The following is a 14383-nucleotide window of genomic DNA, read 5'->3' on the forward strand; positions in this document are numbered from 1 at the left end:
CTTCTTTATTGCTATTTAGTCCCTCCACTAAATTAATCTCTTATGTTTTACACAGTGCTGGGTGTTTAAAGTAGAAACCTTGCTTCTGGTATCATTATTAATAATAAGGAATCAGTAGCATATATTTTAACTAAATCAACAGGCTATATTCTAACTAAACAACTTCACTGACACCAGCCTCCACTGCTAGATTTTTGTTCTGATGGATGTGGTTAAAACCAGCATCCCTCACTAGAACAACCGAGTCCAAAACCATCACTAATGCATTATCAATTAGGGTCAGATTTAACAACAAAAGCTAACAGAACTCTCTTTGAAAACAGAGGCTTATTTTGTATTAACTTTCACAACCTCAATAAAATTCACCTTCCAGGACGTCCAGCAGACATCCAGTGTTCCTACTCAGACTTATACCTTATGGATTTTTATTTCTCTGTGTATGCTGCCTAAATGTGTTTTATTTAAATGGAAATTTTACAACTGAGAGGACAGAGTAAGGATGACTTAATTGCATTTCCAAAAGGGCAAGCTTCTGTTCTACAGCAGTTCTATCACCTTTGAACAGATTTTTTAAAAAATGAACCACATTCAAAATTCAGGTTTGGTACTGCATCGCAATTGATTCTCCTCATATTCTTCTTCTACAAAATCAGTTATTCTTTACTATTCTTAGCGTATTTAATCCTGAGTTGATATGTCACTAAAGTTAACCTTCTAAACCCATAGACAGCTATTTCATGTCAAGACCTCACAATAATACCTTCACCTTTTTGCAATTAAAGTCTGCAGTACTTACCTAAATACTAACTTTAAAAACGAAGAATCACCTGTGATCTGTGATTCCACTTCAGAATTTCCTTTGGGGTGTTTTATTTAAATCTGCAGGAGAACAGCTCAGCATGCATAGGGTCAAAGCAATGTTGACCTCTTGATTGAGGGTGGGAATAGTACAGAAAATTCTCTGTAGGTCTGGCAAAAAGGGAGTTCTTCGGCAGAAAGATTAGTCTTTTGTCCTCACTCCTTTAGTTCTTTGGCTAGAAAGCTCATGCTATCTCTCCAGCTGGCTAAAAAAAGTGTAACAGTTAGGACTTTGATGTACTGTAACAATAATGACCTTAGAAAGTCAATTTTGTATGGGTAGGCTGAGAAGACTAAACTCCAGCAGGGTGAGCACAAGCCACCTTTGAGCTGGAAAGGAGTTATTCACACGAGTGTGCTTCTGGTCAAGATAACATGGTGGCTTTCTTTGCCTCCTGTTAACTAGCTGTGCTCCGTAGCAGGGTGGTGAGTTCAAGTGAACCAGTTGAACTAGTTAGCTCTCAGTTTGGAGCTGGCTTGCAGCCTGACAGGCCAAATGTTGGAAGGGAGGTAGCACTTATATGACTTAGCACATATACCTGAATTCTGAAATTTGGATCATACAGGGACAATTGGACAGTGGAATAGGATCTGATGTTCCCAACATGACAGATGGAAAAATTCTTAGTCTACTTAATGTTAACTCCAAAAAGAGGAAATGAATGTCTGAAACCATTAGGATTCACAAGCAGTACTCTATGCTGCAGAAGTGTTATGTACCTCTTCTTGCTTCGTATTTGCTGTGAGAGTCCTATAAATACAAGGTATACTTTAAATGTAAAATTTACCCTTTTTTTAAAAAACTGCAGAGTAGGACTTGCTCTACCCTTTAAATACAGCTGAAGAGAGGAGTCTTTTCTATGCACAGCATCAACTGGTCAGTGGGAGACCTTTGCTCATCCTTTATTTCCCCCTGATAAGTTTATTAGTTGAGGAACAGGGAATGAGTGAGACAGTGTATATTCCATCTTCCGTGTGTGCTGTCAGCATACCTGGACCACGGACAGCAGGACTTGCTTGTTAGAGCAACCACCTGGTGGGAGAGTGTCGAAGTGATCCAGACCCCTCTCTCAGGGCAGCTGTATTTTGTTCAGATGCGAGTGCTTCAGAGCAAAATTCTAGGAAAAAGAATATTCCAGGATCCAAAGAGTTAACAGCTGCCTGCTTTGCATTTATTTTTAGCATAACTTTCAACTTCTTAAAACTATACCCACTTGTCAAAACTCAAGAACCTTGTTTGCCAAAGTGAAATACACATCAGCCCCTGACCCATCAACAGTGACTTAAGTCACTTAGCTTTCCAAGTCAAGACTTATGAAAAATAGACATTTCAATAGTGAAGGTTTGGCTATTAAAATCCCATTTAAAATATGTTGTCTAGAATGCATTTCTTAAGTTTATATTCAGAATATATAACAGGATGGTGCGTGAGTACTGGCTTCTTACTCTCAGTGTTCTGCACTATTCTACTATTTAGAGTTAATTACAAACTTGCATTGACTGAAATGCATACCACCTCGTGTATTTTGCATAAACAACCTTAAAAACAATAACAGTTTTCAGTGCATCATATTAGACATAAAGATCATTAGACATAAAGATAGATTTTGACTCAGTAAGAGAAAAGCTGTTCAAGCAGGTGATGTCAGGGTAAATTTCCAGCTGAAGAAGACTTAAAACTACTGCAATGAACATCAACACGAGAATATGATGAAGCAAAATCTGTAATTGTTAGGACACAGTGCTGCTAAACCAATAGGAAGGGTGAGAAGAGAAGGTGAGTGTGGATGGAAGAGGTACAGCTATCCAAAGATGACCCAGTCTTTCTTCAGGTTATGCTAGTGGAATGGGTCAAAGAGGAGGGTAGAAGCTACAGTGCCCTTAAACTCTTTCAAGTCTTTGTTCTATGGGGTTTTTTTCATGAAGTGGTCTTCTAGAATCAGGCACTGACACAAACCTCTCAGTCTGGAATCAAGTCCTGTATCTTTTCCAAAAACTTGAAAATCCGGTTGATTTATTTAAAAATATTTGCAGAAGTCTCAGACAATGAGGTGTAATCTGCATACTTTAGATTCAAAGAATCTCAACAACACAAGTTTCAGTTTCTTAAACATTCCTTTTGATTTTAAGACTTCATTTTCCTATTGTCTTCCTAAACCACCTTACCATTTTTTGAGCCTGCTTATCAAAATCAAAAGAAAGGCTAGAAGCTTTGATCTTTGAAGTGAATTTAAAATAGGATGAGTTTAGTTGTCCTCCTCTGCCCACAGTACTTTCAGTTCTCAACTTTATTAAGTTTGGGAGATTTTTTTGTGTTTGTTTATGTTTTCGGTTTTTTTTAATACATATCTACATTAAATTGAACTATGAAAGGCATTAGGAATACTCCTTGCTACAGTTGCTCTATTAAAAAAAAAATAATATTACAAACTTGCAGGCAAGAAGAGGTAGAACTGCAAGCAACTCAGCCCGTGTGTTTTACAACATATATACAGCCTGAGGTGTTGATTTTGTTAATATCTCATTTTCCTAAGTGTGCATTTGACTTGACAGTGCAAATTAATGTTCTAGCTGTGGTGGGTCCTGATGTATGGCAGAAAAAATTATGAGCAATCAATATAACTTATAAATATTGAAGTGCTACCATATGAAACATCAGAAAGTGCTAGAATAATAAAAACAAGAAGAGAAAGAAATTATCAATATACAAACCAAATAGCCACCTCATCTATGGTTCCTTATATTGCGCAGCAAACTCAGTTCTGAACTGCTGAAGCATTGTGAAATGCAGAGCTCAGCACAGTCCACCAATTCAGAAGACAGCTGCCCTAACGTGGGCATTATATACTGAGTGTGCCAGGGAATGATGGTATCACCGACACGGTGATATTGGGATGTTCCTTTCATCTGTCCAGATACTCTGTTAGCCAGAATCCTGCCCCAGTCCTCCTGACCAGGACAGCAGGTTTTATTTACCCCTAGATGGCTTCATTAATAGTATTTTATATGTTATTGTTCCTTTTTTCATGTTTCTTGATGGTCCTTTTCTCTGCCTTTGTACCTCCCTTTCTCCACCCCAGTCTCTTTCCAGATACTCAACCTGTCTAAATTACTTTTTACCCGTTGGTACCAGTTTTTTTTTATTTCCATATCCAAATTTGGTATTTGTGATATGGTTCCCTATGCCATCTGACCTTGCATGGCATTACTAATATGGTTACGTAGGTTTCCTTATAAGGTTTTATTCCCAAAAATGTCCCCAGTACTCCCTTCCCATTACCTGTGAAGTTTTCCCATTTACTGATATCCTTAACTACCTTAGCAAATCCAGTCATCCCTCATGGCTCCATCTGCAACTTCTGTCACATCTTGTATTATCACAAGATAATACTTTATGTCACATCCAGCAATTTCTTGTGTCATGTCCAGTAGTTTTCCATGTCCACCCCAGTTTGCTTAACCTCAAGCCAGTGCTAAGCCTTTTACTCGCAGCCTTGACAATATGCAGAAACTAAGAGAAGCAGAACAGGTTGATGAGACAGGAGATGTAGAGCAGACTGGGAACTGGTCCAAGGGCTGTTGCTGTTGCTCTGCTCCAGACACACAAGCATGGTACATTCTGTGCCACACAAACTGACTGTGCCATGTAACCTTCCTCTCGTTCATCTTGCCCATCCTGTGAAAAACATGTCTCTCATGCAGCCACTGACACACTGAAAGTCCAGCCCAGGCACCCATTTCCAAGCTTATGAGAAGGCATATGTGAACAGGACAGCCTCTACTTTATGCTTAGAAGGAAAGGCAAAACCTCCAAATTCAAAGAGAAATGTCTGATAAGAAGGTCAGTGCATAAACTGAATGAAAGATGCAATTACATAATTTTCTGCATTTCTCCTACAGTACATCTAGTATGAAGTATTTTGCTTCCTGCTAGATGCTGATCAGCTAGGATTTAGCCATAAGTTTCTATTGAAGAATTCCTCTTTTAAATGACCTTCCATCTGACTAACTTTATTCTTTGTAGCATTGCCACCTCTTTTGCTTTTTGAAGTTCAGTACATGGATGTGAACTCAAGGTTCACATATAAAACTTGGCAACTTCAAACTCCACAATTGATTTTTCTCTCCAATGTGTTATGTCTGAAACATAAAATACGAAAGACTTCAGGCTTTTTTAAAAGTATAAGGAAGACTGAATGACTGATCATTGACAAAATGACTTCTGCACTGCCACTAAGAATTGCTAATTACCCCCTTGAAAAACACCCACCAAAGAAGCTGGCTGTGTCCTGAAGGTTTACAGAGCAGATGGCATATTGCCAAAAGATGTTAAAGCTTCCTTCTTCAAGGTGTAGGTCTGCTGTCACTCAGGAGTAAAGAGGTGAGTTGGTGCAGAGCCTTTTTCCCTGACACAGCTCATGAAAAGAGCTTGCAGAGCTCCCTGCCTCAGACCTGAACTGCCCAGTCTCAGACTTGGGCATCAGGTGGTTTGAAACAGGTTTAGTAGCTTTCTGACCATATATTTGGTCATCAGTTTTGTTTGGCAACCATAGAAATGATTCTGCCTTACACAGTCTTCGGCCACTGCCAGGGTGGGTAAACAAATGCAGCAAAGAATTTTCTCTTATTTCTCAGATGAGAATACTGCAGCTGTAAACTAGAGACTAGTAATTTGTTCTTTACATAGTCATTTTCCAAGAATGATTTGTTTACATTTACATTTATATGATATTGAAAAATATCAGATAAGATATTTCCTAAAGTTATTCTATTATTCTCTCTTAGAAATAAGCAGTAGTTGCACTACCAGCAAACTTCTGAGGGATTGAGTCCAATAATTTAAGCAGCTGTATTTTTACATTTTGTTTAATAAAATTGCTTTTATGTAAAGGTCTGCTATTAAATATTTGATAGCTTCACACAAAACCAAATCTCTGGCATGGAAAGGCAATTATAATTTGAAGAATTATTGCTATAAACTTTAATGTTTTTCAATTTCAATCTATTGTAAGGCAAGTATTTCACTAGAGCAGTCCCATTCAATGTTTCATCGTAAAAAAGAGTAATGGAGTAAAAAATATTGTGCAATGTATGGAATTTTATGACTAAAAAAACCAACAACCATGCCCAACTCTCTGTAGTCATCTCCACCTTTAGTCTAATTAGTGGCCAAGTAAAAATATCTCAAAAATTGCCTTTAATCCCAAATAATTCTATACCTGGTTGCATAACTTGTTGATAGAAGCTGAATACCTAAACATTCTTTATGCCTTGGCCTTGCAGCTAATTCATCTTGCCGCTGCTGTGTCTAGATTTACATGTTTCAGCTAAACTCTCTTGCTAGACACTGGAGAGACGTATCTCCAGAAGATGATTTACCCTGTTCCACTCTTTTGGCATTAGATAACCACGTAAAGGCAGTGCTATTTCAATCCTAGGTGGCTAAGATTAAGGGAAGTCCTGTTCTGGGTAACTACTTCATAGAGTATTAAGTCTTCGACGATTTTGACGTCATTAGTATTGCTCAAGTCTTATACAGCACTGAGATAAGGTAGTGGTTCAATGAAATCAATGTGAAGGAGGGTCTGACTGTTGTGAAGTTGTGCCCTAGCTGATGCTCAGGTGACTTTGTGATGCTTTGGAAAGGCAGACAGTCTCTAATTTCTCTGCCTTACTCAAAAGCTATGAACCACTCATCCTGGAAGCACTAAGGGACAAGGGTCAACTTAACATACGTGAAAAAATATATTATGCAAAGTATTAAGGCACTACTGTAAAATAAGTAATATCCCACTGATGTAGCTCTGCACTCATCAGCTATACAGGAGACAGCTACACAAATTTAAAGCTTTGGTGGTAGGTGCCGAGCTCAAGATAACCCACCTCACCTATTTCTGACCTGCTGAAGAAAAGAGCAACTGGTGACTCCATGAAAGCAACTGCTGGCCTAGAAATTGCTGTCTCAGGCAGTCAAATGGAAGACTGTTTGCAAAAACTAATTACTGTTGTTCAAAAATTAAAAAGAAGTTGACTATCTCAAACGGTCACGTTGCATGTCCTTTTAGTGATGAATCGCGACTGGCTTTGAATCACAGTCTGAAACCTCCCAATTATAAAGCTTCACTTTAACAATGGGCTAAAAGGAGGAAAGCAATAATGAATTTGAGGACTTCTCCTGATTTCAGTGATAATAAAACTGCTGATCTGCTGTAATTCATCAGAGCAGTTAAACATATGCTTATTTTTAAGCTCACAGGCTGGCACAGTGATTTCAATAGAAGATGCATTTTATTAAGTCCACCAACTTAAGTGCTTTGCTAGCTCCCAGCTTAATGCAAATGCCTCTTGAAATGATTGTCAGTGTATTTCTGTAAGAGAAATCAGCGACTGAAAAGAATTGGAAGTAAGCCTGAACAAGTCATATTAACTTTGAATTCTTCAGGATGACGAAACAGTATTTAGTGTGATCATGACAATTCTTCACTTAGAAATTCATCTTGAAGACCAAAAGAGGGGGGAGGGGGAAGTTTCTTCATTATAGTTACAGGATCTCATTTTGAAATCAAAATCTCTTATCTGCTGAAACATACATACACAAAGAAAAAATAAAAATTGAGACAAAATAACATTATCTAGGAGATATTTTTTTTTCATTTGGAGTTATAGAATAACTGTCTTTAGAAAAAAGCATCATTCTAATGAGAACTTTCTTGATACATATTTTCCTTCCAAGCAGCAGTCTGTACAGTTGTTTAAGAATGAAAAATATGTAAGAATCAGAAAATGGAATCTTCTTGACAAAGACATCTCCTGACTGTCAGGTTACATAGGATCACAGAACTGGCAGCTCAGATCACTGTCAGATAAAATCCCAGGCAGTTCTCAAATACTTCCATCCCTCAACTTCCCTCCTTCTGTCATGACTGTGTCCATATCCACTGGCTACTCCTCCAGCCAATTCTTGTTCCTTAGACTTTTCTGGTGAGACATAGATTGAAAATATACTCTTGTTTTTCTAGCATGATTTGGTGTCTGAACCATTCTTGGGACTGAGCAAATATCTTCTGATTTGTGGTAATCAGTTAAAATTAAAAACTAAACCATACCTCAGCAATGTATTTCTGTAAGCACCTCTTATACAGTTGGTGTTCATGTGGAAAATGGCTGGTAAATTTTTTGCTTCTGTCTCATGTACTCAGGTAAAATACTGAACTGCAGTCTTCTGGCTTGCCTGCTGTTTGGTTCCTATGTCCATAATCCAAATAACGCTTTAGATCTTTTGGTGCTGAAAAGGAGAAATACTATCTTTCTCCTACCCAGCTGTTGTGAACTTTGGGGTAACTGTCTGTTTTAGTTACATACAGACAAGTAAATATTTTCAAAAGTCAATTTCTTTGAGGAGGCTAAATTATTCCCACTATTTGGGAAGAAGTAGGGAGGAAATTTTCTAAATGGTATATTAAAAGTGCCATGGTGCTTTATGTTGGCATTGCAAAACCAAAAAATATTTGAAAGATTCAGTTTTATTTAAAAATATAAAGTCAATGGAAGGGTTAATACAATATGGAATTTGAAATTAAATATTCAGGTTTGGGGGAAAAAGCAATTTCTAGTTTATCATTAATTAACCCAGGCATGTTTGTTGTAAGCAAACCCATTGCACTATTCTCTGCCACCACAAAAAAACAACAACAAAAAAAATTCCTTTCTTGTGTCCCATATGTTATTTTTACATCAGGAAAGCCATGCTCTGAGTTCTGTAACTGAACACAATGCAGAGAGCAGGTGCAAATGAGACAAGAAAATAGGCTGGTGATTTGTCTAATAATCCTAAAAAAGGGCCTATTTTGGAGAGTAATATGGGTAAAATAGCTTCTAGAAAATCTCAGAGCAGTGATTATGCTACCTAAGGGTCCAATGGTGCATGCATCTTAGTGACTACTGTTTTAAACTGCAGAGATTAAGTGATTTTTCTAGCTCCATTGGAAAGATGTGGGTTTTTTGTTTAACCATCTTCTTTCCAATTTGAAACATAAGAATTTTCATGGGGATTGGTCATAATCGTTGTGAGGTTTAAAAAGAATGGGCAAACAAAACATCAAGATAGTGATTATCCTATGCTTTCAGACATAATTTCCAATACACCTTCCAGAGGGGTGGACCATACACTATGGGGGGTAGGGGGGTGGGGGTTGAATACCCTGGGTTGTTCTGCGTCCCTGAGCCTGTAAGTAGATGACTAAATTGTACAAAGCATATCAGGTCACTTAGGAAAGGGGCTTGATTCTTCCTTTCCAGATTGTCTGTTGATGCTAATAACTGATATTAAACTACACAGCTCATGACTCAGTACCTTGCTTCTCTAAATAAACAGGCAAAATGGTCTTCTTTGGTGCAATGTAAAGTGGTGCAATGGAAACTCCATACGTTTTACTTTCAGAGCTGACTTGAACTTGACACCACTGGTATGGAATTTGGAGTTCTCCTTGAATTCAGTTAAGCTCAATGAACTTAAGATAAATGTGTGGGTCTAGTTTTCCAAACAGAGACACGCTACAACTTGCTTGCAGGTCACACGAGGTTACCCAATTGGCAGGAACTTCATAACTGACACCACTACAGCTTTATGATCATGATATAGGTGATAAGTGTGGAACTGTTCATATTATATGGAGGCATCCTTGGCCAGATCAGCTCAGGCAATGCTGTGCAACAAGTGCAACTGAATGCAGTCTGCCCCCTGACTTCTGCAGAACCCACAAGCCATCACTGTAGTTCACCTGGCATTTAGATTGTCAGCACTCCTTAAAACACAGTGTGTTTTCAGAAAGTTATGTCTGACTGCAGTCCGAACTATAATTGGAAGACATTTAGTTCATGCTCACTTAAAAATGGAGTTTTGGTTCCAAACTATTTGTTTCCAGGCACAGTAATAAATGTAGGGTTTGAATACAAACAACCTTTTTTTCCTACAGAAATTATAGCTCTAACAAAGAAATAACCTGAGTACTTTTCTCTTTTGATTGGCTTCAGTTTATAATAACTCTCCCAAAAACCTCTGCTATTTTAAAATACTGAAATATCCACATTGTATAAGAGCTATTATTCTGATCTATGGATCAATCCTGTGAGTTATAGAAGCTAGCACAGCAGAAGGAAGTAGATAGTTGAATAAAACAAGTAATTTTAACTTTAAAACTTCTGGGCTCTAGTAATTTACCTTTTTAAAATTTGTTCTACATTTACAATTCCAATGACATGATAATAACATCCTGTTCTGTACATAGTTAGCAGTATACATATGTTAAGTTTTTTGAAGAGGCGTGTACACTCACTGGGTCATGCTGCCAGCAGTTGGGAAAAGCCATTTCAGGATCTTAAAACTCTATAAAGGACAGATTCTCTGGGGAAAAATAGTTTCACAATTACCTTAAAACTTGTGTCCTGGTTTTAGCTGGGATAGAGTTAATTTTCTTCCCAGTAGCTAGTAGAGCGCTGTGTTTTGGATTTAGTATGAGAATAACATTGATAAGACACTGATGCTTTTAGCTGTTGCTAAGTTGTGCTTACCCTAAGCCAAGGCCTTTTCAGTTCCCTGTGCTCTGCCAGTGAGGGGCTGCACAAGGAGCCGGGAGGGAGCAGAGCCAGGACACTGACCTGAACTAGCCAGAGGGCTATTCCATACCATAGAACGTCATGCCCAGTATACAAAATGGGTGGAGCTGGTTGAGGGGGGGGCAATCACTGCTGGGCGACTGGCTGGGCACCAGTCAGTGGGTGGTGGGTGGGTGATTTATTGTGCATCATTTGTTTCTCCCGAGTTTTATTCCTCTCTTTCTTTGTTATCTCCATGATGATGATGATGATGATGATGATGATTGTTGTTGTTGTTATTTACTTGCCTTCAATCATTAAACTCTTCTCAGCCCATGGGTTTTGCCTTTTTCCTGATTCTCCCTCCCCATCCAACCACAGCAGGGGGGAGTGAGAAAGCGGCTGCATGGTACATAGCTGACAACTGGGGTTAAACCATGACAAAACTTTATATTTGTAATTGTGATCTGTGATTTGTTACCATCTCAGCTGCATCTGGAAGGGAAATGTGGTTAGTTTATAGCTGAGTCGCTGAAGAAGGCTGGATTTCTGAGAGTGGAAATCTTTTTAGCCAACCAACTGCTGGAAAGGGAACTTGTGCAGCCAGGAATTATGTAAGATACAGTGAGATACAGAATTTCAACAGCTCAGATTAGTAGGGTTTCTTGCACTTTTCTAAAAAGCTGTGGTTATCTTTAAGCAGATGTTTGCCATGTCCCTGTGTGATTGACCACTTGCAAGCTTTGAACTAGGAGTCCTTAGCAGGTGAATCTCTTTGCATCTACTGTGTTAAACAGCCTCAGGTTTAGTTTTATTTTTTATTCCCCCCTCTCTGCAGCTATCCTATATACTTGCAGTTTAGCTGCTAGCAGGACACAGGACTACATTATAAGGTGCTGGACTCAGTTTAGTTAATTAGATAATGATTTTCATATTTTGTCCAGGCCCAGTTTGGTGATGCAACACATAATGCACAGCATCAGCTAAGAACAAGAGCCTGTTCTGCATCAACCATTCAGCCTGTCGTCACAGTAGTACTTAAATACAATTTTTATTAAAAATGTTGTTGTTTATATGCAGCACTCTGCAGTTTTAATCTCAAGTGCTAGTCTCAGCTATAGCATTTTGTAGCATTCGGTGGAATTGCATAAAATTCAAATCGATAAAAACTGGCATGGTGTGATACATGTGGTGTTTAATAAACAAAGCAGATGAGGTTGACCTGACTGCAAGCTGCGATCAGCGCAAAACACACCGAATACAAATTGTGGTGCTGATTTGTGGCAGAGCTGTGCTATATGTACATGCATTTACCCAGTCCCTTTGGGAAGATCTTATCTTTTATTGAAAATTACATGCTCCAGTCTAGGGTATAAACCCCAGTATCCTATGCTTGCAAAGCCTTCACATTCATTTCCATGTCTAAAAAATGAAAATAAAAGTGGGATACATTCATATTCTGCGATCCTGACAGAGGCTACTGCTTTGCTCAAAAATTATTGAATTCAGTGGACAGCTCTTGCCATTTATAAACTTTCTAAAGAGAAAAAAAAAGGGTAACAGAACAATTTTTTTAAAAAGTAATAAATTACAGATGGGCTTTTAGCTGGTTTTGGGTGGAAGAGCATTACAGTAGAAATCCTATTGAGTAACCTTGGCAGGTGTGGATATTACAGTAAAAAATCCAGCAGATCTATTTCAATCCTTTTCTTTCTCTCTCCCTTTCTCTTTTAAGTAAACAAAAATATGGCATGTAGACACAGGTGGGAGAAAATTTTTGGCACAAGAAATACATCTTTTGTCTAATTAAATGTCTGTTTGTTTTCATTGGTATTAAATTCTAATTCTTTTCATTTAGGACAAAACAACTATGGACAAGAAAATGAGAATACAAATCCCAGTTATGGAGATTGGCAGTCTAACATTTCCCATGCCTTCAAGACTTGATGACAGTGTTCATTTCCCATCCAAAGCTGTCATTTTGGGATTGAGGGTTTTCAAGCTAATGAAGTGTCTGACAGAGGGAAAGCATTAATTGATGTCTTCTTAGGAAGATACATGTCATTATATCAGTTTTATTGTGGGGATCTGTAATAGACTAGCCAAGTGCTATGATCAAGTTAATATACTAGGTCAGTGGAAAACAGTTTCCTTGATTTCCATCTTTCCATCTCTGTGAATTTTCCAAATTCTGTTAATAAATGCACTATTAACTGAAATACAACATCAGCTGATTCTCCAGGGCATTTGCTACGAAATGGTATTTTAGCCTAGATGCATTTGCTAAATCTAGGAGATTGTCACTTAATAGAAAGGTAAAATGAAATGTTACTATGAAGTCTGAGGAATACATGCCAAACTGTCCTTAAGTTAAGGCAGCTAAATATTAGTCCAGTTTGAACTGTTTTCTGCTGTTTTTTTGTTGTGGTCTATTTTTTCCCCCTCCTGAAAATCACATCATCCCTTCTCAATATTTCCCTCTAAATCTGATATCCAGGTAAATTTTTAACCTACATACTGGTAATACAGGTAGGAAATGGTGTAGGAATATATATGTTTTTTTCTAAAGCTCCAGGGAAGTGGCAGAGAAACAAAACCAAGTTCTTAGGCTGATCCAGACTAGGACTCAGAGGACTTTGGGGGAGATCTAAGCGATTAACTGTAAAAAAAACTATGATCCACAACCCCCTGGAAATTTCTAAACTACGTATTTTCTGAGTGATAGTTTTATTCTACATACAAGCTGAAATGCCTTAATCTTGTAAATACTAAATGACCCATAAATGGTCTTGGTTTAAAAAAAAGTTTCAAAGCATATATAAACGCAGAGGTTTTGACTTAAGAAAAGTGTACTCAATTATTCCAAGTGGAGACAATAATTTTTATTATTATTATTATTATTAGGATAGCTGCACCATAAAATAGTGTGGTAACTTCTTCTTCTCTAAGAAGAATTTCTTCTTCTCTAAGAAATTAAAATTATCTTTCACCACACAGCTCTCCAGGCTCCACTGTACACAGGAAATGAAATTTGGATGATCACACTGTTACCAAATTTGACATTAAAGAATGGAGAGCCATGGCAAAATCTGAAAAATTTTTACATCCTAGGAGGAGGAAAACCTCTGACAATGTCTAATTTACATAAATCTAGGTGGAGAATATCAGAGATAAAAACAGAGCAGGAGGGGAGTTGGATAACATGGGGCTTGACCCATCACAAATGTCAATGAACAACTTTGTGACCACGGACAATTCTCTACATTTCTCTCTTTTATCCATTTTTGCCCGATCAGACTGGTTTCTTCCATTTCACTAACTGACAGGTGCCGATATTTAGTCATCTTCATGACTATTTCTACATGACCCATGATTTTTTGGGGGTTATCGAGAATAGTAGGGAGGATCATCATGTTCAGTTTGAAAGATTTAGAAAGTAGAGAGGCCTCCTGACGTAGTACCTCCAGCAACTGGATGTTATCTGGATAACTGCAAGTCATCTGCAGGTTGCTTCTACTCAATCCCCTGGAACTAGAAAATGAAAATGTCACTAATCAGGTCAGAAAAATAGAAGAAAGATTCATTAAAAGATAATGTGGCAGGATGGAGCTAACAGAAAACAAGGACAGAATTAATGTTGTAAGATATCATCTTATGAGACATGGCAGGTTTTAACAAAAGAGTCTATGTTAAGTTATTCTTCCACCATCTATTTTTGTCTTCATGCTTTTGAAATCAAGCTCCATTAAGTTTTCATGAATCTTAGGCCATGTGTTATGTTCTGCAAGGAACTGTTACATAGCAAATGGTGTGTAAAAAACAACATTAAAAAAATCTGGACAGGGATAACTATTTACCGTAGCATACCACAGTTTGTTATTTTCTGAGGTGTTTTTTCTCCTCTATCTATAGTTACAGCAGCTTTCCAATT

This window comes from Falco peregrinus, chromosome 2 (assembly GCF_023634155.1).
Source record: "Falco peregrinus isolate bFalPer1 chromosome 2, bFalPer1.pri, whole genome shotgun sequence".
In the NCBI taxonomy this organism is placed as follows: domain Eukaryota; kingdom Metazoa; phylum Chordata; class Aves; order Falconiformes; family Falconidae; genus Falco; species Falco peregrinus.